Source organism: Myxocyprinus asiaticus, chromosome 39 (assembly GCF_019703515.2).
Source record: "Myxocyprinus asiaticus isolate MX2 ecotype Aquarium Trade chromosome 39, UBuf_Myxa_2, whole genome shotgun sequence".
Classification (NCBI taxonomy): domain Eukaryota; kingdom Metazoa; phylum Chordata; class Actinopteri; order Cypriniformes; family Catostomidae; genus Myxocyprinus; species Myxocyprinus asiaticus.
Genome location: NC_059382.1, coordinates 6,819,647 through 6,831,809, shown reverse-complemented (window position 1 = coordinate 6,831,809; position 12,163 = coordinate 6,819,647). Strand labels below are relative to the sequence as shown.

At 38.2% G+C, this 12,163-nt stretch overlaps 1 protein-coding gene across 1 annotated transcript in view; it reads left to right on the top strand.

The window, feature by feature from the left end:
- LOC127429840 (roundabout homolog 1-like) overlaps positions 1-12,163 on the top strand; it is a 353,547-nt gene that overhangs the window by 25,888 nt on the left and 315,496 nt on the right. The window lies entirely within an intron of this gene.

Genomic DNA, 12,163 nt, shown 5'->3' with positions numbered 1-12,163 from the left:
TGTGCCGAGTGACTCCAGCCAGGCCCGGTTGCTAGGGAGGGTAGAGTCACATGGGGTAACCTCCTCGTGGTCGCGATTAGGGGTTCTCGCTCTCATTGGGGCACGTGGTAAGTTGTGCGTGGATCGCGGAGAGTAGCACGAGCCTCCACATTCGGAGTCTCCACGTTGTCATGCACAACGAGCCATGTGATTGACGGTCTCAGAAGCGGAGGCAACTGAAACGTGTCCTCCGCCACTCGGATTGAGGTGAGTAACCGCACCACCACGAGGACCTACTAAGTAGTGGGAATTGGGCATTCCAAATTGGGAGAAAAGGGAATAAAATAAATAAATAAATAAATAAATAAATAAATAAATAAAAAAGCACACACAAACACACACAAAAAGGCTTTAAATAATGCAGACTTACGGCTTCAGAAGAAGCATCTGCCATCGATTAACAACCTTGGAGCTCACTGTAAAGGTTTATAAGTTTATATTTTACCAATTACCCTTTTGAAAAAAAATAAAAAATAAAATACAGGATGTTTACTTCCAGCCTATTGCACTCTATTCAACACATTGCACCTATTGTGAACATTTCAAATGTTCGGACAATGCAGTTTTCTGTTGCTGGGGTACATGAGGCTGGAGGAATTTTCTAGAATCAAAATTTGGTACCAATTTTTACAGTAGGTCCAAAGAATCTTGCAATTCTTCATAAATACACACGTGCAAATGTAAGCTATGCATATACCAGTGTCACACTCTTTCCTGGTAAACTGTGCATTAACAATGATGACTATAAGTCAACAAGCCAGCTTCATAATACAGTATATGCAAATTAAACGTAGCATTTTTTTGACAATCGGCTGTTTTAAATCATAACATTCCATGCTTATATGAGCATTAGCATGGCAGAGACGTCCCGAGTGTTTTCACGGCAGGGACAGTGACAAGTACCAGCGCAGAACAATGACAAGTGACATTTAGGGATGTGTTTGCAGCGTGGTACTCTGGTAATTAACATCGCACAACCTCCGTGCTTACAAAGCATTGCTCTTAATTAGAGTTATGATTGCAGTAGGGCAAAACCAGCGATCCTTGCTCAGGATAATGACTGGTATAGTGACTGTGGCAGAAGCTTTATTGTTTGTGCGCTGGACTCCTGACATCCGCCATACAAAGAGACACAATTGAAAGCTGAGTGTTCTTTGTTCTTTCTCCTGCTGATCCAATCAGAATGGGCAAATAGAGCTTGGGTGGCTTTCAAATGAGGCCTGCTCCCTGCTTGAGCGGCGTGGACACCTTTGAATTGAGCAATAATGTGGAAAAGCTCCTCGCAGCAGAAGCATCACGCACGTGTCCTACATCAAGATAAGCGTGGCTGTATACTGCAGTGAATGCAGCATTTCAAGGTCGTCAGTCCCACAATGTATCCGGCTATGGTTCTTTATATTAACAATAGCAACAAATCAAATGTTTCCTGTTTTGCCTTTTTATTTTTTATTTTATGGATTTGGACATTTCAGGCACACATAAAGGGATAGTTCACCCAAAAATGAAAATTCTGTCATCAGTTAGGCTACTCACCTTCTTGTCATTCCAAGCCAATATGACTTACTTTCTTCCCAGGAACACAAAAGGACATGTTAGAATGACAGAATCAGTCACCATTCACTTTCATTGTATGGAAAAAGATGCAATGAAAGTGAATGGTGACTGAGACTAACATACTGTTTAACGTCGTTTGTGTTTGACGGAAGAAAGAAGGTACATTCAGAATAACATAAATTATTACAACAAAATCACTGTTAAGAAAACAAAACTAAACAAATATAAAAAATTATAATAATTCAGCTTTTAAAAATGAATGTCATTGCATTAGATTACAAAATATCAAACCAAGTGTCTTTTTTTATGAAGAAGCATAGGACACCAGTGTGAACTTCATATATCCACCAAAAATCACATTGGAACCAGTTAGTTAAAGTAAATGGAAAACATGGCTCAGAAATGTTAGTTATTTCAAATAGAAGCTCTAGCATTATTTGTTTGCAAAAACCACTTGGTTTTATTTATTTATTTATTTATTTTTGCAATGAAATTCATACATTTTAAACTGTTGTTTAAGCAGTCAAATACATTTTGTGGCAACTGTATACCTCATCTTGGACCACAGTTATTTCTTTATTTATGTAATTGACAGCCGTAAATCAAAAGTCATCAAGAAATGTTCTGCTGTCAGTCTTGAAACTTTTGAAATGGCACGAAATGTCTCTCAAACTTGTTCCTGGAGCTTTTAGTCGAATTAATTCTCCAACAGCATCTTTCTTGATGGAGCAAGGCCCTTAACTCCATCATGTTCCCCTCCCCTCCCATTTCTTGGCAGACAGTTGGGACTAATTCATCAAATTTAGCCTGCAGGCCAGGAGGCCCGCGGTCCTCCTCTTCTCCCCCCAGGATATAATCAGCTTTTAATTTCTCAACAATCCTGTGGATGCAGTGATGGATAACTGCGTTCAGTCTCTTTGGTGACCAGGCCTATCTACTTCCTGTAGACGAGGAGTGCACCGTTGTGGTTGCAGAAAATGTATCTTAATTTTGGCTTGGCCTGTAGCTTCACTCCCACTACTAATAAGAGACTTAGGCGTCATCACGTCTTCAACATAATTTCCCCTCAAACTTTTCCACCAGGAATACCGGCATGTCTTGTTAACCAGGCTTCACTAATTTTTGAATAAATGATGGGTGTGCTATAAATACACAGAGGTTGGTGGTTTTATCCTGTTTGTAATCATTTTCGGGAGAGCTGGGCTGTTAACAGCTCATGAGTCATATTTCCATCTCTGAGGATTGTGGAGTGGATAAAGTTAAATAATGTTTTGTAGGTAGCACAAATGCTCCAAACATAAAAAAAGCTGTTGGTTCACTGGGACCTGGGTTTGAGTCCGACCTGCGTTACATCCCAATTCAATGCTCCCGTACTTGTGTACTATCAACTAAATGAAGGCTTAATGGCTCTTGGAAAAATAATAATAATAAGATAAATAGATTTTATTTATGAGGTTATTAGGGTGTTCTGTTGCTTACTGTCAAAAGTCAAAAGAGCACACCCCCAAGTCTCTATGATATTCTGGTCCTCCATCAATGGAAGTGTAGATGATTTTTTTCACCGGTTTTATTATCCAGCAAGCACAAATGGTTAGTCACATCGCTAAGTAACGTAATAGCATTTGTCTATTGCATGAACATTGCGGGACAGGTTACATGCCAGTTTTCAATATTTGGTCTCAAGGGCGTAGATTTTGCTTGAACATTGGTGGGGGGGGGGGGGGGTTGTTGCAGTGTGAAGCATTTACATGTTTCCATTGATCATGGTATAAACTTGCTTGTACTTGCTTGTTTTGATTATTGGGGGGGGGGGGGGGTTACTTCCCCATCATCCCCCCCCAGAATCTACACCCCTGTTTGGGTTAGGAGTATCTTTAGATCCTTAACTTCAAGTATGAGCAAAAATAATGGGGATGCTTACCTTAGCAAACACTACCAAAAAGTTAAATAATATCTCCACAGGTTTGAACCCTATGCTCTCAGTTGGGTTGACATCATGGGCCTTGGTTTTTTTAAGCGAGGCCTGTCGCTTCGTCAGGTTGCATGACAAGATTTATGGTGCATTGCCCTTCAGCCATCTTTTTTTGCACGGCCCTGGTGGAGCGTAAAAACCCGTGCTTGGGAATGCAAAGGAGTTTGTGTGTGCTTATGTTCCTGTGTCCATGTGCACATCATGATTAGTGTGTGCTCTCCCGCTGACCGACAGCAGGTAATATACACTAAGAGGATGAGACAGTGTGGTGTTTCTGCGAAGCAGAGCTGCAGGTTAATCCTTTTATTGTAATGAAGTGGCAGAAATATTAATGCACTATAAACACAGGATGTTTAAACCCTGTCCGTCATCTTTACGAGGGCGGAGCTGCGTGCAGGCAGCCAAAGGGGGCCCATCCATTACAAACATGACATTGACTCCGCAAAAACAGCTAAGCAGTCACTTAAGGAGATTGTCCTCACGTCTGCAGTTAAAGCCATGTCCTTTCAGTCTCCAGTCTTTCTTTTTCTAGTCCTTTCTCACTCACCTGCTAGGGTTGGGCAAAATTGTGAATTTAAGGTGGGATAATTTTGTTAAAATTTTATAGAAATATTTTCTCTTTAATATGCAAAGACAACTATAAGTAAGTCATTTGTAGGTTGTTTTCCCCGAAAATGTTTAACACGGTGGTGCTATCAAAACATTGCTCTGTTTATTTGAGCATCCTGTCCAGCCAGACACAGCAAAATTGGCTTAACAAATGGTGCGAGTTTGGGGATGGTGCTAGCTGACCTATTTGACTAACCTGTGGAAGATTGGGGGAGTGCTTGGTTAACTTTTTTAAAAAGACAGTTCACCCCAAAATGAAAATTCTCTCATCATTTACTCACCCTCATGATACCTCAGATGTGTATGACTCTCTTTCTTCTGCAGAACACAAATTATGATTATGATGGCTCTGTTGGCCCATACAATGCAAGTGAATGGGTGCCAAAATGTTGACTCTCCAAGAAGCACATAAAGGCAGCATTTTAATTTTTGGGTGAAATATTCCTTTAAAAACAGTCATAACTTTTGATTCAACATAAAGAACCAAACCAGATAACTTCTTAGGTGTTCTACTTAAGGCTTCCATCTTGTAAGCCTGCTATTTGTTATTTGGCTCCATTTTGAAGACTTATATAGTGTTCTTCCGCAATGGTCCTTACATTTAAAATGTTCTTTTTTTTTTTTTTTACTCTACGACAAATATATTTTACATACAAATTTATGTAGGTGGCATTTAAAAAAGTTGATTATTAGCAATGGAGTTATTAGATTTAATGAACCACTCCACATGTTGTATAATAACATGTTTATGGGCAATTAATACTAAAAAATGAAATGATGAAAATTTCTTTGAATTTCATTCCATTTTAATTCTACTTCCTTAAATTCCACTTACAATTCTACATCCTGTTTGCTACCCCAATTTGAATTCAATGCAAATTCAAGAATTGCATTTGTTTTTGAAGGGCATTCTTGATTCAATTCTGAATGGTGTTCCTGTTACCTGCGCTCCAGCAATGGATACCAACAGTCTGTTTATGATGAAGCCAGCTATCTAAAAACGTCTATTCAACAGTTCGGGAGTCTTTTGAGGGGCAAATTTGCCACAAGATTAGCTATAGTGGATGATTCAGCAACCCATCCCCCTCCCTCGCCTCCGAACTCATCTCCATGCAACTGTGAGCCGCACGGCAAGCTTCACTGGCCTTACATGCTGATAACGGATTACAATAATCGAAAGGCCGTATGCTTGAGCATGAAACTGTGTTTGTTCGAACAGTTTGATATTTATTCAGAGGGCTTGTTGGAGAGTGTGCATGGAAATTTAATGTGAGTGTCTTGTTTAAGAGTTTTATAATTTGCTCTGGGTAGAGCATTTGTAATTTTTTTTGACATACTGATGAATCTCATAACCATGAAAGTGATTTTTTTTTTCTTTTCTAAAATTGGGTATTTTTTTTTTTTTACCATGTTTTTATTTATAGCAGTTGAACACGTTTAATTTGAACAGAATCAGAATTATCAGAATCAACTTTATTGCCAAGTATGCTTACACATACAAGGAATTTGTCTTGGTGATAGGAGCTTCCAGTGCACAAACAATACAGCAACAAGACAGAGATAAAAAAAAATGCTTAAACTAATTTTAAACCATACTGTAGAAGGCAGCAAACATTGCTGGTATGTTTTAGAGCTTTAATGGCAATAAGTATTAGGTAATCTTTTTATTTTGAATGTTACAGTACAGCACACTAAAAGTTGATGTGTGAACTGACTAGTTCGTAAATAGGACTAGACTTTTTTTTCTTGTATTAATTAGTCAGAAAGTTAGATACCTTTTATTTTAATTTGCACCATTGCTAGAACATGTTAGGGCTATGGCTTTCATGTGCAATGTCTCGATGTTGATTGCATTAATGTTGATAGAGTATTTGCTAGGGTCACCATGATTTTGCCACGCAAGAGAGGGATCTTGGATCGGCATCTTTAGTCTACCATGAATTTTGTGTACCGTTGCAGCCCTACAGGCTTGGGATTTTATAGACACTGTTATTTCAGGATGACCAGAGCAACATTTCAGATGTGACGATTGGTCTACTGGTTAGTCCAGTTATGAAGTTATTCAGTTACATTACTTTTTTGATGCACATCTTGTATTCCTTAGATTCAATAGGAGTTTATTCGGTAGATGTGTTTCAATCATAGTTTATGCACATTTCTTCTTATCAAATAAAAGATTTATCAACCTCAAGCAAGCATTTCAGTTTTTTATGTGCATTTTGGAGATTTAATTAGCATCTTAGTGTTTCCATCCTGCAGTTTTTTGTGATATCTCAAAATGCGCATACAAATACGGAGATGGAAACCCAGCTACTGACTGTGATAAAAGAGTATCACAAATCAGTCATCAGAACACATCCATATGAGTTGGTGGTCAGTGTACACTTTCAACGGCTGAGCGCTCGACCAGGCGCGACCCAGAACAGCACGTGGAAAAACTAAGTATACTCTAGTCTTCTGCCTAACCCTGTCCTTTCCCACCTTCCACAAAATCTGATTGATTGTTGAGAATGTTGTTCCAGGACCCACAAAAGATGTTCGAACATGTCTTACTTGCCAAATTCATGGTTACTATCTTACCAATAGGCCACAGCTCCAACATTAAATGCATCTGAATGGTTTAAATATACCCATTCCAAACACAATGCTTTCAAATTAATGAATGGTGAAGTGGTGAACTGGTGTTGGAAATGCACACAGCACTTGAGGTTTTGCTGAACGGCCTGAAAATTATGAACAATGGCTGAATATGTGTTTACTCGCTGTCTTGGCTGTAGTCCCAGGGGACAGCTTCTGCTTCGTCCAGATAGAGTACAATGAACAAGGAGCGAATATGAAGGCATACAGAGGTACTAGTGTTTCATGCACAACTATTCAGTAGCGCCACTGCTGATTCTACATTGGCACAACCAAAGAAATCATATTTTATTCAAACTGGAGTCATAGAATATCATTAATATACATACATTTTTGCTAAATTGTTTTACATGGCTCGTTTGTGCATATATAGGGTAGGGAGGTGGGTATTGTTGATTTAAAGCTCGAGTGAGCATTAACCTTAAAAACCTCATCTTTTTGGGAGAAAATGTCATGCTTTTAGCGTCACACAGTGGATATTTCACCTTGGAATTGCCGTGATATTTTTGTGGAACCATGCATTATCATTTAGCAAAAATGTCGCCACAGTCACATAATTTTCATGAGATCAGGCTGATTTTATTCGAATTGAGAGCTTGCAGTGTGATTTGAATTAAATTTGTCAAAAGGGCCAGGTACCGCAAAATAAAACAAAGACAATACGTCTCTCAATTTTCTTTGCTGGCTTCACACAAACAAAGATACAGCGTGATCAGTTTAGTCCGAATTATTTTAATAAATTGGTCAAAAAGACTCATGAGTGATTCACTGAATCCGCGGTTACTGAATTAACATCTGTCTCCCTCACTGAATCGCAAGTCATCATAACTTTCATTCATATCCTACTTGAACCGAGAACTGTGCAAAAGAGAATTCTGTAGGAAACACTGGATGGAAATCTAGAAAACTCTGCCTTTTTATGGTTTGCACGCTGCACAGCCATTGCATGCTCCTGTGTGAGCATTGCATTATTCCCCAGGAAGAAGGTCTCGGTCAGGCAAATTGAACCTCCAGCCACCTTCACAGTAAGCCAGCGGTCTTCAGGGAAAAGCCGGCGTGGAACAAAGATAATGATAACTATATTGTGCATCTCTGTTTCCCTGCCTCGCTTCGTAACTAACATTATTCCACCATCCCGTTTGAATTATAAAGGAAATAGAAGATGCTTTTTCTAGTGGAAACAATTGCAATCCAGTGTGTTCTTCATCCACAACACATTATCTCCCGCCTGGCCCATCTCTTCCATTTCTTTCTTTGTTCTCCATTTCTCAATCCCTCTTTCTTTCCCCTCCCCAGCTCTCGTAGTGTCTGGGTCGGAGTTCCAGGGAGCTACAAAGGCAGAAATTGGAAGATGAAAGGCAAGAGATTAAGCTGAAAGGAACAGTGGGTGTTGTCAGAGGTAATTTGAAGTGCATTGGATTTCTCAAAACCCTCAGAACACTTTCCTGCAATAATTTACCTGCTATACCCCAACCTTTAACATGCCAGATGCCCCTCGTGAGATGTGTGGAGATCAGTTCCTGTGGAAATGGTGTCATGTCATGTTTGGAATAAAAGCAGTATGTAAAGAAAATGAGTTTGTGTCTGCCAAACCTCAAAACAGTCCATGAAGGTTTGGGATGGTTGTTGACTTTGTTCAAGTCGCCCACCACTACAACAGACAAAGAAACACCAAAAGACAACAGACGAGAACTCCAAAAGAGAAGCGTTTTTCTTCAGACAGTTCTTGTATTGATTTTCCATGTGGACACATGTGGTTTGTCATGATGGACAGTCTTTCTTTTAGTGCTCTGCTCTGCTGTACTTTCCATGCAATTTGCATTTTAGGACTAGTTTAGGGCTGGTTTTGGACTAGTGGTTGATTGATATGGGTTTCTCAATGACCAATGCTGATATTTAGAGAGCATAATGACCAGTAGCCAATATAACCATGGATAATTCTCACAAAACCTGTCAATAAAATGTTCTGGTCATATTTAATCCCAAAACAATACAACATTTTTCTGGACACTTAAGCACTAACCCCTAAATTCTCATTACCATAACCCGTCTGGACATTTTACTTTTCTCATTGTTTCAATGATGAGTCTTGTTTCTGTAACACATTTTTTTTCTTTTTTTTTTTTTAATGTATTACAGTTAAAATGATGCTGTTGTGCAATTAATTATAAAATGCAGTACCAAGTGAGTACTACTATGATGTATAAAAACGTTACAATTTAAATGATGTATATTTGTCAATTTGCGGAAACAAGAACATTATAATTACCTTATTGCGATAATTGCGTAATATTAAAATGCCAGAAATATTAATGTAAAAAAATATTAATAACAAGAAAATTTAGGCTTTATTCCCTATATGCAAAATATAATTTCTTATTTGTTTCTTTTGAGATTAAGTAAAATGGGACCAGGACATTGTCTTGAAAGGTTTCATGAGAATCGCCCATATGTATACTGTATATAGTAAAGTTTAAAGGAGAAGCAAGGATTTTCTGCACCACTAACATCATCAAACGTTTAGCGTTTTCAAACATGTTTCCCAAAAACTCCGCCCATCTGCCATTGGTGGAACAAAAATAATCTGCCCCAAATCCAAGCCACTGGTTGAGCCAATGTTGTTGGTCTTGTTAGTCTACATGGATCCTTTTCACAGACTGTGATGACACATTTCTGAATTATTTGCAAAGAGCAATTTCTAGCCAATGAAATGTTTTAGAGCTGAGCATAACTAGAAAAAAATCAGTTCACTTTAGAAATTTCCATTTCCATTTTTTTTTTTTTTTTTTTTTTTTTTTGAGTGAATTCATTTCCATGAATTTCCGGGGCCTGGAAATCCCAATTTCAAAATCTGGTTTCTCTACGTACACTAAAATTTTACCTCTACTTTTGTTGCATACATGTACATAAATTCAACCTGGTCTCATTATGGAAATGTGACTATATATAGATTTTTGCAAAGCTTGTTAGATGTGTCTCCAGGTACAATTCCCTGCAGTTTCCAGGAGACATAAACACTAGAGGTGCTACAACAACTTTGTTTTTTATTCAGTTTCACTCAAATCACGACTTTAATGGCTGATTATGACTTTATAAATACTTATTTTTCTCTCTGTTACTCAGAACCTGCTATTTTATGATATCCACACAATTATACACAAACACATCTTTTGAAAAACAATACATTTTAATGCTTGTATTACTCACCTGATAGGGCGTTGGACTTAGAGTCGGAGGACCGCGGTTCAAGTCCAGCCATGAACTCAAGCTGATACATGTCAATACAGAGTCATATAGTCTGTGGTTGATCAGAAAATTTGCTTTTTCATTTCGCTACTGCATTATAAAACACTAATGTTTAGATTTAATCATTGATTTGGTAACGATGTCTTTTTTAAACATCTAATTTATATTTTAAAACACTATTGATTGGGTTCAGGCAAAAGTTTTAGGTTAGGGAGGTATGTTTTAAAAAAATTGCTATCTCCAAGTCTGAATACGACACCAATTTTCTTGTTTTTGGCACCCCTAAGCTGAACATTTCACTGGAAACCTGCAGCCAAACATCATGAAGAGCACATACATTTTTACTTGCAAAAACATTGACGTGTTCACGTAAATTTCACGGATAGGTGTTTGCAAAGATAAACTGGTGAAAATTGATTACATTTTTTAGACTTTAGTCTGTTTGGTACTGATTGGACCAATCCGTGTGCATTGCAATTCGGAAAGAGGAGGTTCCACACATAAATCTTCCATTATCTTTAATGGGTCTGTTCATTAATCAAAATAATTGAATAATTACTCTCAGCTGTCTTCCCAGGCTGAATACATTGCCATAGTAGAGTGTCAGGTGAGAAGGTCATCTTGGTTCTCGACGACTCCTTTGCCCAGCTGACAGTGGCATCTCAGCTCTGGTAATTGGGTGTTTATCTGATCGCTTGTGAAAGATGCTTTTGGCTGCCCCAAAATCTGACACAATTATCTGGAAGACTTCAATCCGGCCCTCCCCGGTCCACCACAGAATACTTGAAGGAAACAGACCTGAGTGTTTTGTGAATGAAGGAAAGCCATGACTGCAAAAAAAAAAAAAAAAAAGTCCAGTATGTATTGTCTTGTTTTCAAGTAAAAATATCTAAACTGGTCATAGTTCATAAAAAAATACTGAGTAAGAAAATTATTTTGTGCAGTGTGATTGTTTTGTGAATGAGGGAATGAAACAAAAAGTGAAAAATAAATACAACTTGCCCTCGATCATGTTAGTGGTGAATGCAGCTGTCATCATGCCATGCAAATTATGCAGTTGTTAGTCACAGTAATTCTATAAGGTTGCCAGAACACAATGGAAATACAGGATGGTAAGGGACAGGTGTGACAATGAGACGGTTGGCTGGTCCAATCAAGCAGAGCTCTCCAGCTGCGGTTTCAGCTCTGTGCACAGGAAACCCCTTAAATGAAGACCGGGAGAATGTTTATGGTGATAAGTGATAAGAAGAGAAGAAAGCTTTTCAGTCAACAAGCTTACAGTGTCTAATTCAAACAAGCCAGTATGGCCAAAGAGATTTAGGAAGTGTCTTAGAGAATTAGAGGTGTGTAGGAAAAAGTGTGTGTTTGTGTGACTCAGAAAAAGAGACCTCAAACGCAAATGGATGGTTGAATTCCTCAGAGTAGGTACTGCATTTTGACTTTGTAGGGAAGTTTTGGGCATTGAAGGATTAATCTTGGCTTTAGATGATATTTATTTGATAATGTTGTGCTAAAACCCAAATTTTGCCCTATTTTTCATTGGCACATAAAAATAGATAAAAAGTTTCAATTTTGCATATTAGCTTTTGTAATGGGTGTTTCTTAGACATGACAGTGATCTAACCATAATAAAACCACTGTAGCACATCGCCACAAGTGGCTAATTGCTTATATATATATATATATATATATATAACTAATATAACAAATATAATATTGAGTAATATTAATCATGAATATTAAAAATCTAAAAAAAAAATCTCCGCCAAGTAAAATAGTTCATTAGCCTAACTGTTTTTTGTTTAAGGTTGGCACATTAATGTATAGGTCTGCAACTTGACATGGTCCTGAAGGGACCAGTTTTTGAAGGATGACTTTGGGTTCTGGTTGGGTTCAGGCATAAAATCTGACGGTACCTATCAGGCCGTGTAGGGTCAGGCCACATGGTCTTGAGTACGGGTTGGGTTCGGGGTTGTAATTTTAAGGCCCGTGCAAACCTATGCATTAATGTACAATTCAGCTGATGTACGGTCACAAGTGTCTATGTATATCAGCTATTTTGCAGTGCCTTTGAATGTTGCTCATCATTTAGTTATTTATTATTTA